The sequence below is a fragment of the Aquila chrysaetos genome, chromosome 16 (genome assembly GCF_900496995.4).
Source record: "Aquila chrysaetos chrysaetos chromosome 16, bAquChr1.4, whole genome shotgun sequence".
Taxonomy (NCBI): Eukaryota; Metazoa; Chordata; class Aves; order Accipitriformes; family Accipitridae; genus Aquila; species Aquila chrysaetos.
Window position 1 is genome coordinate 25,995,906 of NC_044019.1, and position 23,017 is coordinate 26,018,922.

Here is a 23,017-nt window from a genome sequence, read left to right on the forward strand (position 1 = left end):
CTGTAGTCATTGCAGCTATAGAATAGATACTGCCGTCTCTTACAAGATAACTTTGCCTACTTTAGAGAAGCATTCCTACCCAGGGAAAACCTTAAGCACATACTAATTCACGCCAAGGTCGGTGATACTTCGGCATGTATTTATTTCAAATACATTAATGTTTTTTTATCCGTATCTGAGCTGCAGGAGCTGGTGCAACGACTCAACTCAACGTACACTGCACTGATTTAACGAAGGTTCACGTGGCATCTGAAGTAGCCGGGTACATCGGCGATGTGAACGCAGAAAGGCGGCCATCTCATAACAGGGGAAATGGAGAGCTGGGTACTTGATGCTTAAATGAAGAGAATCCACATTTGGTCAGCGCATGTGGTGGGTAAGGGGGATAGGTTGTTTCCATTTCTCCTTTAAAGTGAGAAGGAAATACTGGAATATAACGTAGACCAAATTATTTACATCACAATTATAAATATTACAGAAAGAGCATTCTGTTGTGCTGCCTTTGTCTTCCTTTCATCCCTAAAAGCAACTGTACAACAAATAGTTTTAGAATAGATTTTTTTGAGCACATGTCTGTAAGCACAAACAACAAAGATGTTTGCAATTTTTATTTGCAGTCATATGAAACAGTAAAACTTATTTCGGGAAACACTGCATCTCGGCTGCTGCAGAGAGACCATGCAAAAGTTTAGACATTAGATGAATATTGTCTTCAGGAATTTATTATTAGGAGCAGTATTTTAAACAGCTACTACACACGCTATCACCATTTCAAAGTGATTTCCCTGTATTTTTTGCAATGTGTAGAAGAATTTTAATTACAACTTCTAAGGGATAGATTCATCCGTTTATAACGTGTAGGTAATTTGTCTCCCTCCCATTTCAAAAAATGAGCTCTGAGGCATTCAAATGTGAGAGCTAAACATCCTCCTGGGGGGTAGGTAGCTATGCGATACAATCTCCCCTTAAAAGGCAGGAAATGAAAGGACATTTCACATGTGGTTGAATATATATATAAATATATATTTTTAATATGTATATACATATACACGCACACTGCTTACCACCATTAAAACACTTCATCTATTGTCTGGCATGATGCATTGTATGGAGAGACTGTCCAGATGAAAAAGAGTTGCTTTACTAAGCAGAAGTTTATATTGTATAAACATTTCCATATAAAGAATGTACATGGAATTTCCAATGTCTTACTCTAAATGAAGACTACCTTAGCCATTGGCTTAACAATGCCCCTAATAATTCAGCCGGGGTCAGCTAAAAACAAAGAAGTCTATGTTCTCTCTATACATCAGAGGTACTGGGAAACCCAAGTCCAACATTAAGAGAGAGAAAATTCAAGACTGTGTATTATGAAGTACTGAGTTACCTGTGGGCTGTTATTCACAGCTCTGATGGGACCTGCAAGTATTTTCCATAGGTGATTATTCGTATACATGTTAACATGAAACTCAGGTTAGTAACACTGAATCCACAGTAAACAACTAATAATTTTAGAAAAAGCCTTCAAAATATGAAGTTAGGATTGCAGTCTGTTCCGGAAGCAACGTGTTACCTTATCAGATAACTATGAATATTTGAAAAACATTACAATTATACCCTCTAATCTGTGCTTTACCCCTTTAAATAAAATAAAGTAATAATTACAAAGACAGTTTAGGATGCTTTTGTGCCTTTCTTTAAGCACAATAGAAACCAGGTCGCCACTTCTTCAGCATCAAAGTCCAAATTAGATCAAGACGTGTGGAGGTAATAACGGCAGCAACAGATTCCCTTCCTACTCCTTTCATGGTTAAGTGAAGTTTGTTCCTTTTTTATTTTCTAAGTATGGTTAGGCGCCTCAAGCATGCTTGTTAGGATGGAAAAAGCGTGCAAATCCCAGACCTAGGACCCTGCCAAAAGTCTCTTTAGACAGTCAAGGCAGCCAGAAGTATGCTGAGAGCTTGCCAGAGCCATATTGGGTGGCTAAAATTAAATAAACAGTTAATAAAAGATTTTGAATCAACCTAAATAAATACAAACTTATAGATTAACTGCCTTATCTGCTTTACAAAAGAGGATCTAAGATAGCAACCGAGCCCTTGAAATGCTTAGACATCCACAAGTTCTGCACAGCAGATTTAAACAGAGAAGTACTTGCCATTATCTCTTTCAATAAGATGAGGCTTACATTTGTAAAAAAAAATAAAAAAATAAAAAAAAAATCATTGACTCCTCTGACAGTGATTGCTCTTCCTTTAAAACATAAACTCACTCTGCCCCCTGTTGTCAGCAAATTACAAATCGTACCCTGCAGCAGCAGGCAAACAGCAGGACCCGAATGACTGAAATATCGAAAATTATTTAAAACAAAAGGCAGCATGCCGCAAAGGTATTTTAGGAATATGTTGCTGCATAGTGAAAAATGTTCCTGAATTATTATCTGCATGCTTGAGGCAGTTTATTTTCTCTCCTTGGTATATTATTATTTTTGGAAAATATGACCATGAATATGAAACCAAATGTATACAAGTGGCCAGTGTTTTGGATATCAAAAAAGACTAGCTGCTCTAGGAAGAAAAAAAAAAAAAAAAAGAAGAAAACGTTTGAAGGAATTAAAGATAAGTTTTATCAAGGTTCAGAAGCCTTTTCTTTACCTCTGAATGCTTATACCGACTAAGGCAAAGATCGATGCTATGAGTTCAGCCATTTAGGTTTTTAGCTATAATGTGAGTTTATATCCCAGTTTCGGTAAGCGAAATGAATGCAACAATTTGTCACTGACATTTTTCCATATCACAAAATCATGCAAATTTGCTGTAGCCAGCGTGTGGTGAGATTAAACGCAGATCCGCACCTATCAGGACAACTTGGGAAGCTCCCCAGACTTCTCTCGCCTGTGGAGCTTCTAAGGTCCTTAGACCTTCCCCGGCACCTGGGGGAGAAGACGATAACCAAGAGGCAAAGAAAACTTTTTTGTGATCAAAAATGATCCAACAGAAAAGGAATAACCAAAATCTCAGATCACAGCAACCGCAAGGCATTCCTAACCAACACGTTGCTACCCCTTCAAAAATGAAGTGGCTGATAAACTCACCAGCGATAGAAATACACAGTTCCTGTCTCCAAGTACCGTTAACAATAATATTTGCACTCCCGTGTCCTTCTTAGAATAAAATCGCTTAAGCAGCCAGAAAGAATGGCTTAGTGGTCTAATCTCGAGTAAAATATTCCTTAAATCCACAGGTTTAAATGCCCAGGGGGTCAATTTGCTTTTCTCTTTTCCAGGACAGAGCAGACGTAAGCAAGCAGCTTACGCTGTGTGGTTCAGGGATAGCTGTGGCTTTCAGGTGGAAATGGAAAGAGACCCTTTTTATAGCTCACTTGAGCAATTAGGAATCAGTTATAGCTATCCTAAAAATCAAGGTTTGTCTGTTGCCCCAGAATCTATTTTCCAGTTGGTTGTTCCCCTCCCGCCCCAGCTACCATTCCTTCGCCTTGGAAGCAGTTGCAAGTTATTTTACTTACAGTATTCAGCCTCCATTCTCTGCAAACCCTTCTAAATTTTGCTGATATATTATTTTAAAGTCACTGGAATTGCCTGCTGTGAAATCATGCATGTGCTCCAGAGCAGGCCTAGTATCTCTGTATATTTATTTACAAGCAACCTCACTAGCTGCCCTTTGGCCAGTGACTTTTGATCAATCATACTTTGTCTGTGAAATTGTACCTAGCAAAAAAAGAAATAAAACAATACTGGAAAGTAAAACAAAATTATATCACATTGGAAAAGTTACCGGTATCTACTTTCTATTCACCTATATAGCTGCTTTTCAAGAGCTAATTCTGGGTTTGAATGTTTTCTCACATGAGAACGGGAAGAATCTCAAGTATCATCAAGAAGCGTATTTTGGCTTTTCCTGTTGTATTAAAAGTGTTCATAAATATGAAAACTATTGCTCCAAGTCTTGCACATAATTTTGCCCTTCTGAAAGTCTGGCATTCAGTAGCAGTTGTGGTGGTTATTTCCCCACCCTGAAATAAATCCTGACAGGAGACAGAGGCCAAGCACCTTCTAGTTCACTGACCAGAAAGCAGAATGGAAATGGGACACATATATTAATGTTCAAGCCCACTGTTTAATAAGAACTAAGGATTTTTTTCCTTTATACGTTTTTAGCTAATAAACTCTTTTCAAGTGCACATTTAGAAAACATCTACAGTCTAACAGGCAAGAGCTCCTCTACAATTCTGCTCTCTTATTCCGTTCATTTGCCTGTTATAAAACATGTGTACAGCAAACTGTGCCTGATACCCGTAATAAACATTAGTCTTTCCATATAAGCCTCACTTTAGGAAGCTGCTGCAGAGGAACAGGAGGGTTTATGGAGGAGAATGATCTAGCAGATATCCCTGATTACATGCAATCCTTACCTTGAATTGCAAACCATCTGAATTGTCATAAAATCTGAATTGCCCTAAAATATGTGTTATGAAACTTGCAAGAAAGCATTCACACAAGTCACTGGCTGGGTTTTCTTTTTTCAGACACTTGGGCTGAAAACTTGAATGACACACCGTTAAGTAGGGAATGAAAAAGAGACATTTCTCATTTTGTTACTGTTGCTGTAAACCACATTCATTCGCGCATTTTTAGATGAAAAAATAAGTTTTGAAATTCTGTGGCTGGTTGCTATAATGTTTCTCACGTATTGTCGCATATATCACATACGCTGATATTAAGACCACCGCTACCACTCCTTTAACTTAGTTTAACATGCTACTGCTAAAACATGCAAATCGGGACTTAAACAAGAAATCTATACGTTTCCACACCAGCAAAAGCCAAAAAAGTGACATTTTAACACTTTGGCAGCAGTTTTACAACACAACTAAGCCGAGTTAACAGTTTCCAGAGACGGGACTGGCACAGGAGCTCCCTCGAGCTCCTGCTCCCGCAGGTGCATTTTGCAGTTTGTTTTCTGCTAGTTTAACTTTCTACGCTGGCTCATACCTGGGCTGGACAAGGAAAAACATCACTAGAAGGAGCGTGAAGAGCTACCCTTTCCTTCGAGGCTAGCGACGAGGGTGGCTCAGTCCGAAGAGCCTGCGTTCCCTCCGGCCTCCCTCCCAAAGGAAAAGCCCCAGAGCTATAAGGGATGCTTACGCCCGGTTTCCTTAGCAGTTACATCCACTCACCGTAGGTTTCACGCAAATTCACTACGGAAAAGCAAAGCGCACATGACGGCTTCCAGGATGGGGAACATACAGGAACCATATATAATACAAAATACGGAAATGGTTCTTGAGAAAGAAATAAGGTAGAATAAAATAAAAACAGACTTTAACGTTGGTTCCAGACTGCTTGTTATTACATTTCATGTGACCTACGGCTACCACTTCAGTAGTCCTGGGAGGCCGGGACAAATCGTAACCATTTCAGAAGTCTACAATTCAGGTACTTCCCGTTGAAGGGTTGTTTTTGATTAGAAGCATTTTAACCAAATATATTTATTCATTTACTTGTTCAAAACCTTTCCTCAATGTTTTCATCTTACTTTGATACTCTTATTTAAACATTTCTAGCGCCAGCTTGCCTGGCAGGCCCTTCAATCTCATTTCTGAGCCACTTCAGTAAATGGAAAGGAAAACCGAGCCGAGGGCGCATTTTTGTTCCTGTAGCTGCCAAAGGCAGACAAAGAGTCAAACCCAGCTCGTTGTGTGTTGCTTAGAGGCATTAAGCATACTGTAATTTCCCAACTGTAATTGCCTAAAGTATTTACCAAATTAACTCAACAGAATAGCTTTATATGGGATTCCCAACAGATATACACAGGCAGGACTTCTACATTCCCTTTCCCCTGCGATGCTGTTTGCTAGTCATTAACTTCTGCCCTGGGAATAACACAGAAGCAAGCGGAGGAAATGACTGCCTCATTATTATCCCTCCCCACAGCTAGATACCAGAAACATTTGTGCTGCTATTGGCAAATGCTGTCTCAGTCCTGCAGAGATGAGCATTCAGCCTGAAGAGGTATCGCCAGTCAAACATCTGCATGGACCACTGCAAAGATTGAGGCATCTAACCCTATAGACACAGGGACAGATGTACATAAACAGTGCACATCGGTTTAATGTAACTCTAATAATGTTGTAAAGAGACACTGATTTAATGAGTCATTTAAAAGATCGCTTCTGAGATCAACTAAACTAAAACTAAATACAAACAATGCTGTTCAGGGAGCAGAAAAAAGTGCGATCCATTCAGGAAAGCCCCTAATCCTTCCCATCTTCTCTGTAAAACCAAGTCTTAATACGTAATACCGTAAATCAGATGGCTGCCCACAGATGTCAGCTGGTTGTTTTGTACCATTTGCTTGGTTGCTTTCCATCTAGTAATATGGGGGGGCAGGAACAACCAGAAAATTTTTTAGCATCTAGCGTCACTGGGATTTCAAGTCAGTGTAAAGATCTATGGTCAAATTTGAACAATTGCAACTCACCTCAGATGTGATGTGACCAGCGACATGCAACTACGCTACGTCCTGGCATCCCTGACCAGTCCCCTGCCTTCCACCACAAACCTGCAGCCACTCGTAACCTTCTGTAATTCCTGACAAGCTTAAGTTTACCGCATTTCACAACGAAAGCTTTCTTCTCTAAGGTGCCACATCTTCCAAACCCTGTCAAGGAGGTCACGCGAGGACATGCTTAACCCTCACCATATGGAGCTCCTCGGGTTTGGCTAGACCACAGCCAGAGCACTTGTCTTCACGATCAAGCCCTGGGTTGCTTCCTGGGATTTCTGTTGAACAAGCACTATCGAGCAATTTGTGAAAAGCCAAGGAGGACAATATTGTGTATGAGGTTATAGAAACCGTTTAAAAATTATTTTATTGATGGTAGTAGATGAGGAACTAAAATAGCTATTTAACTTCAATTGCTGCCACAGCTATCTCCTAAACCTACTTGACAGGGACTCTTCTCTGCTATGCAACTATCGAAGCGGACCAAAAACTGAAGAGCTAAGCTACCTTGTAGGGGTCTAGGTTTTATTAAACTAAATTTCTTTTGTTATTAGGTCCTATGTAACAAGCCTAATATAAAGCTAATACTATCCTCACTGCAAGTCTATCTTGGCAACTGGGATTTGAGTTGAAAATTAGGATGTAGCAGAGAAGAAATATTCAAGCAGTATGTCCCTCTGCCAAGTAGCATGCCTCAAGAACCATGCAACACTGATAAGCATCCCCAACTTGTCCTCTTCCTTTTACGAATCATGAACCCCTGCTCACAATGTCAATTTTTTTTTCATACTGAGGTCCAGCACAGGCTTCTGTCCCTAGTTTTAATGGATGATAGATAATTTTTGTGCAACAATAACACCTTCCACTACTGAACCAAAAGTTCGGTATTCATCCTTAAATATGAAATCAGGCTGGATTTAGCTGCTGAGATCTATTTCTTGGTTTTGACTTTAAAAGGTGATTTCTGGTTAGAAGTCAAGCGAGCAATATGATTCAGCCACTTCTGGAAAAAGAGCACCTCAAAGAGACAAGGGAACCATCCACTACGGGTTCCTTTTGGAAGAGAAAACCTTCTTCCCAGAAAGAATACTTGCTATTCAAGCCTTTGGCCAGTCTTCCCCTTCTAACCCCTTTTCAGTTTTCAATGGCCTCTATCACTCTCAGCAGTAAGTCTAACACAAGTTTTCATGTAATAAATACAAGCCTGCTCACGCAAACGACTTACTGGACAGATAACGCCTCAGGATGGGACAAAGACCAGCCCAGATCTATTTTCAACTGGCTTTTTGCTCTTAACGCTTCATTTATATGGCAGGCTCTGCATATCCACTCCTTTGGGTTGGTTTTGGTCTGTATAAATTTTTAAGAGACTCTTAACTCCAGCATTATACAACACCTTTCAATCCAAAACCACATTAAAAACTCACCACTGACTGCTGTCTCAAGTTGCCATCAACACATTCTAGTTAAAACTCAAATATCCAGACTTAATCTTCAGTTTATAACTGTTTAGAGCCACCTTTGAGGCACCGTGGTGGTTTTTTTTTTTCCCTGCTCATTTTCAGCAAGTTCGTTTAATGCATTTTTAAAGAATCAGCATGCTGAAACACAGAACAACAAATCGGTAGCTTTGGGACAGACTAGCAGAAGTGGATTAGAGCTAAATATGCAATTTTAACAGTCTTATGTGAAGCTCTGTAAATTATCAGTTTCTTAATACTTGCACAACCCAGCAGAGGGCAGGTTCTGCCCTTCCAAACAGCAACCAAACCCTATCGAGGACCATCTCTTGTGATTCAGGCGGAAAATGCCCTCGCCAAACAGATCGGCATACACACCCCTCAACAGGCGTTGGAAAAAAGCTAGCAATTTACAATTTCCTCTTATAGGCAAATATCCACCTGGAGCTACGTTCTAACCATTTACAAGACAAACTGCTTATCTTCAACCCACTTCAGTGGGCTTGTGAGTCTAAACCAAGCAAGAGCTACAAATGCAGCTAACCGTATTATTTAGCTCTGATGAACAGACAAATTATACATCCAAATACGCATTATAAATACATTCACCAAATATTCTTTCCAGCAAGAATGCTGGGGGGGAGAGGATGAAGGATATACACACTTCCTTGCCCCATAAACTTTAACAAGAAGGTATCATCTTTGACATGTACCATCACAATTAACACATTTTTATTAGGTAACTAACATATTTTATGAGGAAAGACAATCTCCAGTTAGATACACATAGGATGTGTGTGTGGTGAGGGCAAAAATCAACACTTAAAGGGTATACACCTCTCCTCACAGCCATCTTTGGGGAGTCCATCTAAGGATGCATTTACATATTTCAGCGATGCCTTGCATGCTACAACCTATACTACACACAAGGAAAGCAAACACACCAACAGGGCAACTTCATCCAGCTTGTTCAAGTTACCTGTCTCGTACCTTCCCTCTGACACACACCGCTCACTTGGCTTTGCCCGTATTAACCCATTTGTGCACGTATAAAGCACTGAACATGCTGAGAACAGTGTTATTGAAAAAAAGCATTCTATAGAAAATACAAAGATGTTTTAAAAATCCACTGGCTCAAAATTGCCACTCTAGTTCTTTCTTTTTTTGGGTGCCTGGGGCATTCTCGCAGAATCAGTACCATGCAGCAAGTACTCTCGAGTTAGTATTTATTCTGTAATTTCAAATGCAATCATCTCAGTTTGACAAGAAAGTTTTGTAAAAAATGCTCAAATATGTATTTGCATACAAATTCCAAAAAGAAACAACTTCCATTAATCAAAAAAAAAAAAAAAAAAAAAGTGCCAAAGTATCTGCAAATACCTGCAACATTACTGAAACGCAAGCCACTACCAGGGCCGGGGGAGAAAGCGATAGCGCACGGTTCAGCAGACAAGTCAGAACATTTTGACTCCTGCTTCCAGAAGCCTTGGGAAGCATGCCAGGACAGTCACAATAATTATGTCGAGCAAACAAAAATCTTAGTTTCAATACTGAGAATAAAATCCTATTGTGGTGGGATACCCTCTGGGGTATCTTGCCTTGGAAGAAAGAAGAGCTGAGTCAGTCTTCCTGGGCACATTTCCTCCTGAATCAGCATATTTCGGAAAAAGAAACAGCTCTAACCTGAGATTATGCCTTTTAGCTATGATTTACTGCTGACTTTTTTATTCCCCTCCCCACGTAATAGCCAAAATTACTAGAGATTCAGCGCTAGTACCTACAAGAGCGATGAGGGGGGAAAAAAAGCCTCCCTCCCCTTTCCTAGGAGATTGCACGATAAACTATGATACTTTCAAACTAAAAACCACCCTTCAATCGTATTATCAAATGTTAACAGCTTACCAAGAAGGTCTCTAAATTTATAAGATCCCTATAGCATTAAATAATTCAGTAAGCACTGTCGCTCTTTCTCTAAAAAAAGAAAATAAAAAAACACGCAGTGAATATTGCTGTTTGTTGCAGCTGTGTCTCATATACATGAGAGATTTCTCAAGGGTTTTATGGCAAATGAGCAAGCTGAGGATTCTGCCAAAGGTTGTATTTATCACTTTTGGGTGGGTGGAAAGAGACCCGTCTCTAGATTACCTCATCATTACTCATGAATCACAGAGAATGCTATATGTCAATAAAAGACATTAGCACTACACAGCATCTAAACCAGCATCCAAGTATTAAGCATTAGATGTGTTTCCCCCCACTGCTTTTCTATTAATTTTCTAAGGGGAGACTCCAAAAAACAATTCAATCAATTTTCAGGGGCTCGAATAAGAATAAAAAGATAAAGAATGTTAAACTGTCGATATCCATAAAGCGCAAATTCTCACTGCCACAAGCTCTTCTCGCGTATTCCGTCCATCTGTTTTCTTTCTGTCATTGCTGTTGGAAAGTACCCTTTTGTCCTGCCCTCAGGCAGAAAAAAACCTCAACGTGGGGAAACCTGGCGGTCACCGCTCTCTGCGTTCCTACCATCTGCACCCCCCATCAGCTGCCTGGGGCTCCCCCAACTTCTCCCTGCCCATCTTCTCCTACCGGCACCCCCACCCATTCCGCCTGACCACCCCGCTCCCCTTTAGCGGCTTCATTAATAATTTACCAGCTGCAAGAGACAAAGAAAACAGTCTAGTAACACTACATTGGGGCTGATAAGATTTTTGCCAGGATGGCGAAGCCGAGAAAAAAATAAACACGACGCAGAGCTTATGAATTTGGTACATAGCAAATAGTAAAACCACAAAATTAGGAGAAGACATAGCCCTTTAATCGGCACTACGGATCAGGAGAAGAGATATTAGCAACCAGACCTGAAACAGATACGTACTTAGGAGTGCAGCTTGTCACGGCTGTCAGGAGAAAATAAATTTACAGGGTATATTTTTTTGAAGCAAATTACTGTAATGTAATTTACTACTTAGAATGCCTTAGTGCTGGGAATCTGAAAGATTCTCAAAGAGCAGATTGCTTTGTAGTTGTTATTTTGACAGTAAGTCTGTTATATTATTATTTATAACCAATTAGAGCACTAATTACTGTTTTTACTGCTTTGTTAAGTTCTGGGAAATACTGGATTAAAGGAATGAGAACAAGCTATGGAGAGAAAAACAGCAGTTTTGATTATTTAATTAGGCTGGCTAGGAGGTTCTTACAAACTGCCAGAGATGACAGACCAGGGAAAGGGAAAATGTGACACCTCAGTTGCAACTAGAAACTACAGACAACGCAAATGTTTAGTTTTTAATTACATGGGTTTGGAAGATTGCTACAGGCTATGACCTGCAGATCCCATTAGATCTGCTGTACTAAGTAGAGTTGGACTCAACTATTACGTGCATGAGAGACCATCAAGAAAACCTGGAGGAATTGGTTTTGCTTTAGCAGATGGCACATTTCCCCAAGAGCAGCGACCAAATGTCCACACGTGGTGTTAGTATGTGTTGCATCCTTGAGTAGAACATGTTTAAGACGCAAATTATGAAGTGCTGTAAGGAAGCTTTTACAGTAGTATATTCACATAGACATACCAGCAAATCCTTCAAGAGGAAATTTTTCTCTAACCTCTATAGCAGTCAAATCTTTCAGCTCTTGCAGATAAAAATGATTTGGTCAAGAAGCAGTTTTCCATAGGAAATGGCTTGCCGCAAAAGAGCAATGTTGCATAAAACTGACAGACAACCAAATCGTATACTTTGTTTGATTTTATTTGATAAAGCCAAAATCCGTCCGCAGCACATAGGAATGCAATATCCTCTAAAATGCCTCTTTATTGATGGCATGGATGGAGACAGATATTCTTTCAGATTCCTTACTACCTAAGTCTTCCAAGAGGTTAGACAGCTTTCTCAAATAGCCCGCGTTGGCAGACAGACAACAGACACAGTCAACATAGTACTGCAACAAGACGTTCCTCACAACACCCTCAAATTAGTCAAATAGTCAATACCTGCCCCTTAGGATTTTAATGGATTTAGGACTTAAAAATTGTACTGAATAAAACACCTACGGTGCACAAATCTAAACTACCTTTGGCAGCAATACCACATTTCATGCATATACTTTCTCCACCCAAGTGACTCAGTCCAGACACATCCACTGTCAGCCTTTGGTCACACAGCTTTTCATAGAATAGTTTGGGTTGGAAGGGACCTTTAAAGGTCATCTAGTTCCAGCCCCCCTGCCATGGGCAGGGACACCTGCCACCAGAACAGGTCGCTCCAAGCCCCATCCAACGTGGCCTTGAACACTGCCAGGGATGGGGCATCCACAGCTTCTGTGGGCAACCTGTGCCAGGGCCTCACCACCCTCACAGGGAAGAACTTATTCCTTACATCTAATCAAAATCTACCCTCTTTCAGTGTAAAGCCATTACCCCTTGTCCTATCACTAAATACCCTTGGAAAAAGTCCCTCTCCGGCTTTGCTGTAGGCCCCTTTAGTTACTGGAAGGCTGCTGTAAGGTCTCCCCAGAGCCTTTTCTCCAGGCTAAACAACCCTGAGACTCTCAGCCTGTCCTCACAGGAGGGGTGCTCCAGCCCTCCGATCATTTTTTGTTCCTTTTATAGGGAACCCAGTCCAACTCGACCCTTCGGCATTAATAATTCACTCTGCTGTGGATAGCAAAACAGGCAGCCTGAGGCTGAAGATGAAGATCTCTGTGAAGGTCATCTGCAGAAGGACCTAGAGTGGTAAGCAGCTCTCTCGTCCCCTGACTCACTCTGGTGAGCATCCCAGTCAAGGACACCCACATTTTCCCCGAGCACAGGAGGCAGGGGTGGGCAGAGATAAGCACCCACTGCTGGTGTCACCTCATCCCTCCCCTCGAAAAGAGCCACAAAGAGTTAGAAACTTCGGTACGTATATAAAATCCCAAAACCCTGCGGTGGGAACTGGGTCTTCCTGACCACACCAGGATATACCTATCTGGAAAACCTTACTCTGAGTTGGCCACTGGCTCAGGCATTTTACTAGCCAGACTCTGGATCTTCGGTCTCCCTGCAAAATATTCATGCCTGGCTTGTCCTGAAGGGCCCCTCTAAGGAACCAGGTAAAACACTCCCTGGGAGGTTTTAAACAGGTTAGTCCTCTCCTGGTGGCAGAGCATCAGGCCAAAAGAATGATCTTGAATATCTGAATATTTGCAGTCATTAAACATGTATTTTTAAAAACAAGTGCAGCACTTTCAATCAAGTCTGTCTTCGGCAGTTTCCAGGTAACTTGAAAAATTAACGGTGCCAATATAAATTAGTCTCGCAGCATCAACCACCTGGTTTTGGTCTTTGTATACAATGGTGCCATGTATATCGTTAAACACATGATTAGTATCAGAATGGTAAATAAGAGACAGATAACCACTAAAAAATTAGTCAGTGATTGTTTCTTTACGCATCCATTTTTCCACAAGATGTATTGTTTTTGCACTAAACTAGTTCAAAGAAAGTAAAAGGGAATGGAAATCGCATCGGGAACTCCGTGGCAGGAGATAAGCATGTGAGCTAATATTGATTGCATCGGTTTCCAAAGCCCATTAACATCAAATGAATGCAGCTGACCTTGAGAGCCTGCAGGAGCCATGGGAAGGAGTTGCTTTAAGTGTAAGATTGGGTAAGTGCTATGTCTCAGCTCAGCAAAATGCCTAGACAATTTTATCATTATATTTCTTTTACTTTGTAGCACACCAAGTGACAAAGCTTTTGGTTTGTGCTACACAAGACAAAACCAGTAATTCCTTCTAGTTTCACTCACACGGGTTTTTATTTCAATGACCGAATGCTGCTATATGCCATACGCACATTAAGAGAGAATACCTGTAAAAGGAATATATTCCTGTTTATTGCCTTTTAAAGATTATTTCTTTTTATTCCTGAAGTTATTGCAAGAGAGGAAGTAAAAAAAAAAAAAAAGAAAAAGATCTTCTAATCCATCTGCACGTTTGGGTCATCTACTATTGCCTCTATCTTTAGAAATCCATAAATAAGGATTTATAACACAAAGAGAAAGTGGTGGTTGCCGCAGCATGCACTGAAGACAGGGAAACTGTGGCTTAGGCTCATTTCTGGAAGTTCATTTCACAGCTGAATTCCTTTTTATTATGAAGTTTTCATTTGGCCATATCTGAAATTGTTTAGATCCACATAAATCTGCAGACTTGATTGCCACTACAGCTATCTAACTACTCAGCTGTGTGAGAGCTGGGGCTGTCCGCTGCTTCACCCTACACATACAAATCCTACTCTTCATCAATTAAAAAAAACTGTTTTAAAAAATGTATCATGCCGTTTTTCATAAGCAGCATGAAGCCAACCTTTTGGTGACTTACTAAGTCTTTCTGTGATTAATAAGTATGACGGCTTGTTAATTAGTTAGTTAATCACTTTGCACATCTATCATCATAGTTTCAAAGAGCAAGTCACTTATTGGACAGCAGACCAAATCAAGCCAGGCAATGTTAATTTGATTCTATGACAAAGTTCACTGATTTCAGCATTTCCTTAAAATCTTTATTTCTACCCCTTTTTTCAGAAAAAGGCTACTTTGCAAGAACAAACTAAAGAGGCCTGACATCAGTGGAGAAACTGTTCAACGAAGGTAAAACATGATTTCACATGGAGCTTCAAGATGAGACAGATTTTTTTTTAAATATTATATTAGAGCAAGAGTAGTATTTCTGTGTAGAGCAAAAACATTCCAAGAGTGACTAAAGCCATACAATTTATATTTTTTATATAAAGACCATTTTCTTAAGAGAACACTAAGCTGCACAGGCATTTTATATAAGCAGTGCTGTCTCATATAAGCTAACCAGCTGACTTTCAGGAGTCTGCCCAAATGGGAAAGCTTGTGTCATCTAAGACAGTAAACGTGGTCCTTAAGTAAGATACCAGGTGGCTTGCAGCTCAAATCAATGATAGCATCCAATTATTACAAAATAAAATGACCCACTGAAGAAAATGGCTCCCATGGGCACCACAAATCAGAGGGACATGTTTTCTTCTGGCATGTTCTGCATTTTAAGTACCTACAAATGTTACTATGAACCTGTCATCCTATTCCTGCACGAGAACAGATGATACTTATCTGCTGAAAGCACCTACAAATTCGTGAGTAAGCATATTATGCATATTTGTTATGATTTCTTTTCGCCATCTCCAAACAAATGACCAAATTGCAGGTTTAATAAGTTACTTTCATTATTACAGCACATCTGCTTTTTAATTTCATTTACAAATATGAAAAAAGCTGGTAACTCCCCTGCATGTCTCTGTACCAGCTGAAATTCTCAGAGATACAATATATACATCAGGTGCTTAAATTCCCAGGATACTTAAGTGGTACGGGCACATTTCACAGTTTGTTCCTCCACTTTTCAGGAAAGTAGATGATCTTTCAGTAATGTGGTTCTCTCTTGCCTCTGTGGCTATGAAATCCTTCTTTGCTGGAGGCACGTAATATGAAATGCTCCAAAGTTTTATGTGGCTATGCTATAAAGAGATGGGCAGTTGCTCAAATAGCCTGAAAAGTTTCATGCTTATCTACAAATTGAAGCATTCATGCCAAGGTACAACATGAATAAATTAAATGGAAAGGGCCTTAAAGCCCTTTGCAGCAATGTTAAGGTTTGGTAGAAGTTGATTGAGAATCAGGTGAGGAAAATAATTATCATAGGCCACAATTTCCCTTTGCTCGGATATTCAGAGCTAACGATCAGGATATCATATCTGTACCTTTGGGTCAACTCAGCTCATCACTGGTGTAGCTAATGGCTGCTGGCACTAGTAGGATTTTCCTGACACAGACTGGAAAGAACAGATTTAGAATTTGATATAAAGAGGGGAAAAAAAAAAGCAGTCCCACCCCTTAAGTTAAAAACAATTATTAAATCAGTACAGAAAAAGGTTCCTATTGCTACATGGCAGGGCAGCAAGGCCTGGTTTGTAGCAAATTTCAGTATCTTAGTTCCACCAGGGACTCACACCGTCTCCCAAGGGGAAATTTCTATCACCAGAAAATTTGATTCCTTAAGTAGTCCCAGTGAAATCAGACTGAGAAAAAAAAACAACAACCCTGAATCGATTGCTATTAAAAACAAACAAACATACATTATTTGGAGATTACACATGCTTGTTAGTACTTACATTTTTTTATTCTCCAACAATAAATAAATCTATTAAATAGCTAACAGAAGTTCCGTGACCCAGTTCCCGTTTAGAAGGCAATATTGCAATTACACTGAACTTTCTCAGTATCCAAAGTCAAGCTAATCTTTTTTTACTCAAGAACACATCAGCTCTTACTGCATTTTATGGCAACGAACACTAACAGTTCAATGATACAAACAAGTCTTATCTCGGAACCATTGCCACTGCCACTGGGAATGAGTTAATTGCAAGAACAAATTAAACATTAATCATTTAAGTGATTTAAATTTAAGTTGTGCATACTGTTCCATTGCTCATTTTAGCATTAACATATGAAGCTGCTCAAAGCTATTAAAACATATGCAGCAATGAGGCAAGGAGATTAAAACAAGGCTGCACTATTTCTTTTCTTCCTGCTCAGCTACAGATATTACAAAACCTTCTCCTCACACAGAACGTGCTACTCAATGATTTGAAACGCACCTTCGATGAACTGTACAAATAGCATTACCTGCTTGCATATGGATTTGTGCTATAAGTGCCCTTGCCTTTTACCTTGTCTTCCTTGCGTCCTCTAACAGGCACCATCATCTGTAGCCAGACACGCACACACACACGTCATCACAGGTGAGCCCATACCCTTGATTTCTGCTCCATCAGTACAGACAAAATGAATGGCAGCTGAACTCTCCCTGCCTTTCTTCAACCGAGGGACTGGTTTGGGTCTGTTTCTTCTACCAAGCCACTAATGTACAGTGCTTGCATAAACTTAATTGAATTTTGAAGTTTCCCCTACCCTTCCAGTTATGGCTGTGGCTGGCTAATGGGACGCAGAAGTTAGGGTGGATGGTAAGCACAATTACCTACATTTTACTGCAGAAGTTGGACGACAGTGCCTTGCAATAACTGTATGGGAGACACTACTTTACAGATAACTCTCTTGGCTTTCAGGTTACCCAATCTGCACAAAAATCAGATAGCACAGATGCAGAATAAGGAAGAGGCAGGCTTCATGAGTGCTTACTGCCCTAATCCCTTGATAAACCTCAACTGTCACACTGAAAACATGAAAGGTAGCCCCTGCATGTTAAGAATATTTGTACCTATGGTTTCAGGCACCTGGATACAGTTACAGTGTTTGTAAACTTGTCTGCAGAAAATAGGTTTAACAAAAAACATGTAGGAAGAAAGGCATGTCCTTTGTGTCCACACATACAAACCATCCTGCACTTGCTGCAGGTTTTTTCTTTGATCAGCATCTCTTTCAGAAGTATTTTTATTTCAAACTCTTTCAGAAAAATACCTACTTCCAACCTGTTTTTATACCATCGAACTGTAATGAGCTAACACATTTTTGTTCAGCTATTATATTTAGGCTCAGTCCATTGAATAAAGCGTATTATAATACAATGTATATGTAACTTTCCTTCTCCTTCATATATGCAATATATAAATGCCAAGCAGCTTGCAGTTCTACTGTCTTCCCTCGAGGGATCTAAAAATGTTTTATAATGGGGAATTTAACTTCAAAGTGCTTCTGTGAATGAGATGCAGCACTTGATATTTTTCCCTGTTCCATATACATTGAAGCTATAGCAAAGAAAGATTACATCAAAGGTCAGACAGAAGTTCATTGATGTAGGACTCTCAGCTACATGTTCATCTTCCCTCAAGTGCAAGAAGTGTTATGAAGCAATCGCTATTAAGTATGGAGTATATTCAGGTAAACAAACCTGATCCCTGAAGGATTTACAGGCCTTAAACTATTCCAAGCTACAGAGACCTTTCGATGGGAATGATTTCTTTCACTAGAAGTGGTGGTATTTGAATCTAAGGAAAAGAATAGAATCAATTTCTACTTCTGTTATCTCAGAATGCATACTGAGAAGATGGGCCCCTCTGTCTAGAGCAAACGGGAGGGATGTTTCAATCATGTACCTGGTACCTCTGTGGGACCAACAGGGATAGCAAAGAAACTTCCAGTAGTATAAGGCATCCTCTTTCCACTGCAACCAGTTATCTTCAGAGAAGATTTCAATCCTATATATTGCAGGCCATGAGAAGCACCTCAGATCAGCTAACCGTAAGGAAAGAAGATGGGTCCAAAAGAAGAGGCTGAAATTTCAGTGCTCCAATACATAACTGCCTAGGACAAGTCAAAGCACATGTAAAATTATTCATCAACAATCAGTACTTCTTGTTAAGTTCTTCGATTCCCATGAATTCTCTGTTTATTTATTGTTTTTAGTTTTCCCTCATTAGAAGAATGTTTCCCAAATTGCAGTTTCCTAGAAGCAAAATGTTTGTTTCCTTCATCCTTGCTTGAAACATCTTTCCTGGAGTTTAAAAAATAAAAAAAACAATAGTAACAAAAAAATCAATGGTAACAGATGCCATAAAGCACTGATATCCACTGCCAGAGTTCCACCATGAGGTCATGCCACCAGGGATTCACCAACTAATGACCTCACCTCACTCACTTAATGAACAACCACATATGAACAGGAGCGAGTCATTCATTAGGATGTTACGATAAGCAGAATTGCTAATTCTTCAAACTGTAGCCGTGCGTGCTTGTTTGCATTGCCACAACGCTGCATTTTAAATGCCAACAGGGAATGAAACTGTTTGTGAAGCACCAGTCACTGCGATCAAAGTAGTTGGCTGAAACTGCTGAACCATGATTTATTAATAAGGAATAAAGAGAATGCAAATAAACTAATTATAAAATGGGGCTTGTAAGAGCCAAATTCCCAAAGTAAAACTTTAAGCAATGTTCAAATGATTATCCATATAATTATGAACACATAGCCAAATACAAACGGCCTGACGGCCAACTTTAGCGCAGTTAACATTTAAAATACAGACCGCCTGCATGCTTGATTTGTCAGCAGCAGAGAAGTCAGGTGGCATGTGCTGAACCTAAAAATACAAAGCATCTAAAGCAGTTTAGACAATTCCCTACTATCCAAGGAGAATACTAACAGAGCCCAGTTGACACAGTGCCCTTGCACACGCACACACTTCTCTCCAGTGGGCTCTTCGTGGATCCCACACGATGGTGCATAAAGTCCATTTTTCAGCTGTATCGCTTCTATCCTTTTTCATAGATCAGACAATGATTTACTCTGCACTCACATATTCTGCTTATGTTCAAAAATTCACAAGTTCATGTAAGAATCTGCTTCCAGAAGCAGCAAAATTATTTAAAATACTTAGGTTTTATCATTACAGAAAATGGAAAAATTTCTCAGAAGCTGTTGAAGCTGTGCACTTAGGGGATGCCAGCAGTGCTAAAACGTCAGAAGACCATGTCGCTGCGTTGTCTATGCGTAGAAGAAAGTTTTATCTACAAGGGTAATGTAGAAGTGATTTACATTAGAGATTTCAACATCTCTAATTTTTCCACCTTTAAGTGGGAAAGTTCACTGAGCCAGCCCTTTAATTGCTGCAAACCTGCTAAGACCCACTAAAGTCTTTTCTCCATTTTTGTGGCATCCAGCGTGCCAGTTCAGTAGAGTTTGTAGTTAGGCACCTAGTTTTACAGGATAAATCCCTCCAATTTCAGCAGCATTTGTCAGTGATTAACAAAGGCACTACATGCATTCAGAGCAGCAGCAGATCTCTTTTAATATTCACTGAAACACACTACTTTGAGGGAAAACAAGTTCAACCGCATATACTGCCTAATTCAGGAAAAAATATATTTACTGACTGGAATTCCACCAACCAGGTATTGACTGAATGAGATATTAAGGCCTGCATCTAATTTTAAGCACTCTACTAATTCATAAAAGCAATTGCTCACCCGGTCAGGCTTAGCATGCAACTACAGAAACGAAGACGGGCATCTTGTACGTTCCTCTCATGTTCAGGTGTTACTGTGGAGACACTGGGCCCCAACCGTACAGAACAAAGATGGGAAGAAAAGATCAATATACAACAAAACATCAGAACCCAAAGAAATTCCCTGACAATTGCAGTGACCTCTGTCTCAGCCCAGGATGGTTTAAAAAACACAAGATCTCCAGTGGTGGTATGAAACATTTCAGTGCAACCAAGTAGACCAAAAGAGCACATGTAGTGGACTAACTTATACTAAATTAAGTTTCTTCCCCTTATATCAAAACTTCTTTCGCGAAGAATTCTGCAGCGGTATGTACCTTTTAGCAAAAACACTAGCTCCCCAGAAGACTTTGCCTTTTGCTGTATTACAGACTAACCACCAGATCACCACTGCTGCGCCTCTTGGCGGCACATACTGAAAATGCTACAGCTTATAGAGATGATGCTATTTCTCAGTTGAGGGGCACAGAATCGTTTGCCAGATTGCATGTTAGACTGTATACAAAGGATACATATTAAAAAAAAAAAAATATCTTTAAACAGATTAAGTTTAGTGGAAACACAAACAGTATTTACTAGCTTTTAAAACTGTTCACTGAATTCTTATTTATAAAAAGATGATGGGGATCTTCAGGGTTACAACACACAACAGCTGTCTCTATAGAAGTGCCAGCCTTGACGTTAACAAGACTATAAATTGACTGATTAGTGTATAAGTAGTCTTAAAATTGGACTGAATTATACTACGACTCAGACTTACAGTTTTTATCAGTTCTGTTACTATTGAGTAGAGCAATTGGGCCAGAGGGTGAGGACAGAAAAGAACAACCTTCCGTACTTTAGAGAATTTATTCTCTTTTTTTAAAAATGCAGAATGTGACAGTACGACCACATTTCAACGCTGACTTCACACTCAACTAAATATCAATAACAAGTATAGGCTTTATTTTCAAGAAGAGAAACTTGCCACTCATGTTTTTCACGTGGCTGACATGGAATCAGCTGTGCAAACCACTGGAAAGAGTCTTCCTCTTCAAACCGATGGACAACAGTAGGGAGGAGGTGAGGGACACAGGCCAGCACAACCACCCTAGTGAGGGGCAAAATCAAGGGAGTCCAATGGGTGATGGACGGGAAACGTACCCTTATGCTCGATAAGGATCCGACTGGCTAGTCGGAGACGTGGCTGTGTCTATAGGGTAGCTGTAAAACGCAGCTGGAAGTGGAAGAGACCAGCACTGTGACCACCGCCGATCGCCGGGACCTCATGACAGCACAAAATTTGGAAGTGATAGAAATCAAGACATTTTTTCCAATAAGATGAGAAAGCCAAGACTGGCGATACCGTACCCAGTTACTATGTACAGCTGAAATAATGGTGACACGCCATGTCCCCGTCTACAAGTTTTGCCTTGCAGAGAAGGGTTACGTTACGACAGCACAGCACGCGTGCTTTCATAGGCACTAACATCCCACTGGACTCAACTAGAACTGCAGGCATCAAAACATAATCAGTGGAAAACAACCTGCTTTATTAACATTGGACAAGTTATATAAAGTTAACATTTATCCTTCATTTTTAAAATGCCTGAAATACCGTAAATGTTATTATATTTGACATTTGTCATTGACTAGAATCACATTTACAATGTTATTGGCAATATTGCCTACCCTGTAATAGAGGTAAGCAGAGATTTTGTACCTATTTAACGCTTCAGTGACGTAGAAATAATAAGGGTGCCAACATACAATAAAATTGTTCAACCACCTTATTTTTAATTAAAGCACAGTACAGCTGACTTCTGTGGAACAACATCCATCTTCCACAATTGTCCAGACTTGCTTATTTTACTAGCAAAAATGCCCACTAATTTAAGGTCATTTGGCTCTAACAGATTCATCTTAGATAGTATAATAGCATTAGACTCCTCTTGCAGTACCCTTTTGCTGGGAGAGACACCTTTTTCTTTCTTTCTAAAAAGACACCACTTAGAACTACACTCCAAATAAATAATTAAGACAAGGAGCGTAAACTGACATTAAAAAAAATAATGCTGTACATAAAACTGTGTTGTGCCCTGGAATTTACAGAGTTACCCATAGTAGAGGCATACCTCCCACACAAACAGCTAAGCTGGGCTTCCAAAGCCTGACTGAATCTTCAGCCTTGCAGAGTAATGACAGAATGAAAAATATTTGCATAAGCTTTAACTTGAGCAAGCATAATATGGGTGAAGCATGGGAATACAAAGCAGTTTTCACTGAGACACAGTTATTCTAAAAACACAAAGCTACATATTAATTGTAAAAAGAAGATACATGTCCCGAGAAGTCATTTAAGCTGATGGAATTTTAAAAAATACATATGCCTGCTACATGCTTTAAAATAATTGTCCTCACCTTCCAAAAGCAACAATCCCACAAGGCAATCCTAGTGCAGTTGGTGCTGGGAATGGAATGCTAATCCTAGAAGCACAGTGTCTGCATATGAATGAGCCCCTCTCTGGATCCCTAACATTTAATAATCTTTGATAAATGCAATGAGGAGTAGCATTTTCCTTCAGCACTGCTGAAATCTGAAACATGTTTTCAAGTGCCCGCAGTTAATACTATAAAAATTTATTTTGAAAAAGTGCTGTAAAAATGAATATTATTTGTCTTTCTCATTACAGGCTGGAAATTTGAAAGTGTATTTTAAGCTAACGGTAGGTCTTAGTATTTTCCATATTAAAGAAAGAAATTCATTTTGCAGCTCCACAGATCACTAGTTTGTGCAAGAATTAGGTTGGCTATGGCCATGAAGTAAAATCAATGAGAAACAACACTGAAGTTTCTCCCTGTATATTCCAGATCATCACCAAAGAAAAACCCACCATGCTGCAGCATCTTTCTCCTACTTTCCACTGCAATCAACTCCATCATCCAGGCTGCTCGTACATAGTAATCTGTTCTCGAGAACTATAATTGCACAGTGGGAAACTCAATAAACGTATATCTTA

General features: G+C 39.8%; 1 protein-coding gene and 1 long non-coding RNA gene across 5 annotated transcripts in view; both read right to left on the reverse strand.

The window, feature by feature from the left end:
- Positions 1 to 23,017, reverse strand: part of NAV2 (neuron navigator 2) — a 431,305-nt gene that overhangs the window by 316,179 nt on the left and 92,109 nt on the right. The gene's annotated exons all lie outside the window — the stretch shown is intronic.
- Positions 126 to 3,639, reverse strand: LOC115351673. Of its 2 annotated transcripts, none has more exons than XR_003926863.1 (2): positions 3,526 to 3,639; positions 126 to 405 (listed from the first exon to the last, which is right to left on the reverse strand). It is a non-coding gene; the product is annotated as an uncharacterized LOC115351673 (long non-coding RNA). The 2 variants fall into 2 exon arrangements; XR_003926862.1 differs by having other exon boundaries at positions 126 to 426.